The 4,616-nt window shown below is 38.2% G+C and overlaps 1 pseudogene; it reads right to left on the bottom strand.

Moving 5' to 3' along the window:
* LOC109481763 overlaps nucleotides 1–4,616 on the bottom strand; it is a 96,760-nt pseudogene that overhangs the window by 85,759 nt on the left and 6,385 nt on the right.

Raw genomic sequence — 4,616 nt, 5'->3', positions numbered from 1 at the left:
GAGGCTCATCTCTGCTGGAATTGTTCAAATTGGAAACTGTAGGCCCTTATCGTGTATAACGACTGCCAAGTAAATGTTACATGGATTGTGTTTAGGTTTGCTGCAACTGTCATTCCTTGTATGGAAATGTTTTGTTGAAAAACTAGTGAAGATAAAATACAACCTTTTTTAAAACTTCAAACGTCAGTCAATATGCAAATCACTGTCTGTCGTCTGCTCCCATTGTTTCCACTGGCAGTCTGGTTCAGACACCCCGTGGCTTATAATCCATTTATGATGTTGGGAGGATGTGCGGGGTCAATTTAGCTACTAGATCCTCACAGGGGATAGTTTCTTTATTGGTGGAGGACCCTGGGTCCTCCAAGTTCCTCTTTAAGAACTGAAAACTCCAATGGTTTGACGGTGTTAAAATCTAGCGGTTTTGTTAATCTGTTTATTTTGTTTATTCAAATTTCCACCAGATGTGTGGAAGGGGAGAGAGAACAGGTGAGTCACCTTTACCAGCTCCCTCCCCAAATTACATCAATAAAAAAGCTTTGTAAAACACTGAAATTATACACATTGTAAGAGTAAATACATAAAGATAAGTACAAACATATGGACATGTAACATGTCAGTCAGTGCGCGTGCGACCTTAATGCTATGCATGTCCCACATCTGCAAGCCGCAAACCATGTATATATGATGTCTGTGTCATGTTCTGAAACCTGTTGCTTACTGACAGGACAAGACACCGTTTGAAATGCAAAATGTTAGACTGAGTTGACGCTGCAACCCCAAGACCTTAATTTGCTAATTGGCGTTTCTAGTTTATTTTATTCGGTCACTAGTCGGGCGATGTACAACATTGCAAATGTAGATGTTTTGCAACGACTCGAAATCAGTATGAGAGATCTACCATCCCTAGTTAGTCTAGTGGAGGATAATACATAGCTCTAGTTAATTAAATAGCATAGTATCCTCCAAAAATTTAAATTCTAATCAGTAGTAATAGTTATTCTTAGTAATTTCAACCATATTCAAATTTCACAATGTATGCTAATTGATGACGTCATTGATAAAAGTTGAACATAGTGAAACTATAATTAAAGTAAAGTGCGTTCACAGAACATTTTACGTCATGTTGGCTTCCGTGTTGTCATGGGCATTATAAGTCCTAGCAGACCTTAATATTCTGTCATACACCCTTTTTGTTTCATTTTGTGCAGTTTCACAGGAAAAACATCTTCACACGGTTTCAGCAAAATCACCTAAATTGGCGTCATAATGATGTCGTATTATACACCAAAAATTACAGTTATGATTTAATTTTACTTGTACATTATCCCCTGAAAATAAGTAGTTTGTAAGTTAAATAGAATTACCCCACCCCCACCTCGTAAAAAGCAGGGTAATTTGGCTTACAACATGTTCGGTGACAACCCCCCCCCCAAAAAAAAACTCGAATAAAAGGATTATTAATCTTATAATAAATGAGGTACACATGTGCCCTAGGTCACGGAAATGGTTTGAAGCACATTATGCCTAAACTTAGAATTCTGTGATGTTTCGGGGGTTTGTCATTGATACCACCATACCGGCTCATTCAGTTTGAAATCCAGAGCACAGAAGATTAAAATATACACTTGTGGTCCTGCAATTGAATAAGAATGTTGTCAATAGGTAGTTAACAATCAAAGACGTTCACCAAGTCAGCAATGAACACTTCACACATGGGATTAACGTCAGAACACCTTTCCTTACTGTCATTATTACCTTCGTCAGAAGGTTATGTGTTTACGTCCACTGTAAATAGGGGTTGTTGATTTTGAAATCGGTTTCATGCAAGTTTCATGCTGCGAGTTTTGATCTCCGTAGTAAGTGCAGACAATTCCTGATACAGTTGCTCGTCGGGGAGTTTTTGCTCCCATAAGATGTTCAGACACATACGGAGCATCTTTTGTAGCAGCAATTAATGTGTTTTTCAAGGGATTTAGTCAGCGTAAGAAGAAGAAGTCAGCGTCCAAGCTTCACTACCATACAGCAGTATCGATTCTTCTGTGACAATCAGGAAGTTTAATTTTGGTTTTCCATAACTTGGATTTCCAAATTTTATTTAGCTTATGGCAGCTACTCTAGGCGAGCGCTTTTCTTATTTCGATTTTTTTAGTTCTGCATGTTGAAACCCAGGTACTTAAAGTTTTTGACTACCTCTACCCTCTTGGTGACCTTCCTTTGTTGATATACCATGACACCGCTCCTGTTTTGGATGACGACGGGAACAACTTGTTGTATGCCATAAGCTTGGTTTTCTTGGCGTTAAGATTCAAGCCTACTTTTGCTGATTCATTTTCAAGACGCAATAGTAGTTCCTGTGCTTGCTTGATTATTCCTGTCAGCAGAGCCATGCCATCTGCAAAGTCCAGATCATCAATTACAACAGCAGGATGACGAGTACTCTTTCTACTTTCAAGTTCAAAATAGAGTTTTGTTTCTCTTCTCCAAAAGTTTGCCTCATTATAAAGTCTGAGACTGTAACAAAGAGGTAAGACGTTAGTGTGTCACCCTGTAGTACACCCGCTGTAATTTCAAACAATTCAGTTTAACCATCGGTGGACAATACTTTCGCACGTGTGTTCTTGTACAGTATGTTGATTACATCAACCAGTGCCTGTGGAATTCCGTACGCTTTTAAGATGTTCATCATTTCCCCTGAGAGCTATCAAAAGCTTTGCTAAAATCAATGAATAATTGCCTGCAGATTCTTACTCAGTACTCCTTTTATTAGTTGTCCAAGAGCAATGATTTGTGAAGTTGTTTAACGACCCGGGCGGAAATCGTTTTGGTGTGGTCTGAGGAGCTTATCTGCCCCAGGTTGTATTCTATTTTGTTGGTTATCTTTGCTCCAACCGAAGCGAGCATAATACCTCTGTAGTTAGTGTATTCAGTTAAGTCACCTGGGTTGGGAACCGGCACAAGGGTTCCAATCGCCAACTGTTAAGGCCTCTCACCTAGGAACAACTTGTTAGCAAATGACAGCATGATGTCATGAAAATCGCACAGTTTTAGAGCCTCCGGAGGAATTCCATCAGGGTAAGGTTGTTTGTTTGTTTGTTTGTTTGTTTGTTTGTTTATTTAGATCTCCATTAGTATGGAAGTCAACTCCATACTATTCTTCCTGGAGTCCACATTAAATGAAATAACAATAATAATAATAATAATTGCTTTTAGCAATAATAATAAATAAAACATACAAAATCATACTGAAATTATAACAAACTTGAAACAGAATCAATCAAAGAGAAAAAAAGGGAATTGGAGATCAGAGGTCAAATGATAGAAATAATATGTATGAAATGAAAGTAATAATTGATGTACTTTCCAATAAATACAAAATTGAAGTACCAAAACAGTAAACAAATATTTGAACTGACATAAATAATAACAAAAATATGAATAACAAATCAATATACGCTCAACAAAATGTGATTCCTTTCAATTAAATGACTACAAAAGAAGAGATCACACTTAATACTTAGTGGAACAAAGGCAGGTGAACATAATTTAAATCAATACATGCTTGCCCACAACAAAATCTTACCACCACTGAGCAAGGGGTGAGCCCTTGTCAATGTGTGTTTCTACCCAGTCATTAATTGTAGTCTTAAAATTCAGTTGGTTTTCTATGATTATGTTGTTTGGTAGTGTGTTATGACTTTTTATACATCTGTACAGAAAAGTCCTAGTTAAGGCTTTGGTTTTGGGCTTGGGTAGAGAAAAACCTCCTTTCTGTGCCAACCTTGTGTTGTGGTGATGTGAACTATTAATGGTTCTTACTCTATCATAAATGCCCGCTGGTTCTTTCACAGTAATCAACTTGTGAAAGGCGCAGATGGTTGAAGTGTACATTCTCTCTTTGACTGTTCTCCAGTTAAGCCTTGAGTGTAAAATGTCTGTGCTGGTGGTGAAAGATTCATTAGCTGCTAGCCTGGCTGCACGATTTTGCATTGTCTGTAACTTATCTATTTGTGTCTGAGTTGTTGAGGAGAGGATTGACGAACAATAATCTAGATGTGATAGCACTAGTGACTGTAACACTGTTCTTAATAAGTCTCCAGGAAAGTAGTTTTTATACTTCCTGATGGATGCAATAATGTTTGCCATTTTTGCTCTGACTTTCTTGACGTGTAAGCACCAAGAGAGATGCTGATCCACCGTGAAACCAAGGAGGTCTGCATGGCTGACTTGAGATATACTTTCGCCTCCCACACTGAGTTTCAGTTCTGGCTTATGCTTAAGTTTGTGATGGCTTCCTATGAGTATGGATTTGGTTTTACCAATGTTTAGGATGAGTTTGTTTGTCTTTACCCATTTCCAGATTCTTGTCAGTTCAGGTTGGAGGATATTTTCAACATCAACAACTCTTGGTGCGGCTGCATATGGTGTTGTATCATCAGCATACATGACAAGACTGGCATTTTGTGTTATAGTGGCTAGATCATTAGTGTATATACAGAATAACAAAGGCCCAAGGCAGCTTCCTTGTGGAACACCACACTTGGTCTCTTTGAAGGAGGAGAAGTCACCATTTATAAACACAGCTTGTTTCCTACTTCTCAGGTAGCTCTCCATCCAAG

Source organism: Branchiostoma belcheri, unplaced genomic scaffold (genome assembly GCF_001625305.1).
Source record: "Branchiostoma belcheri isolate BF01 breed outbred unplaced genomic scaffold, Haploidv18h27 scaffold11, whole genome shotgun sequence".
NCBI lineage: Eukaryota > Metazoa > Chordata > Leptocardii > Amphioxiformes > Branchiostomatidae > Branchiostoma > Branchiostoma belcheri.
The sequence above is the reverse complement of the archived record's forward strand: the minus strand, read 5'-3'. Positions and strand labels throughout refer to the sequence as shown.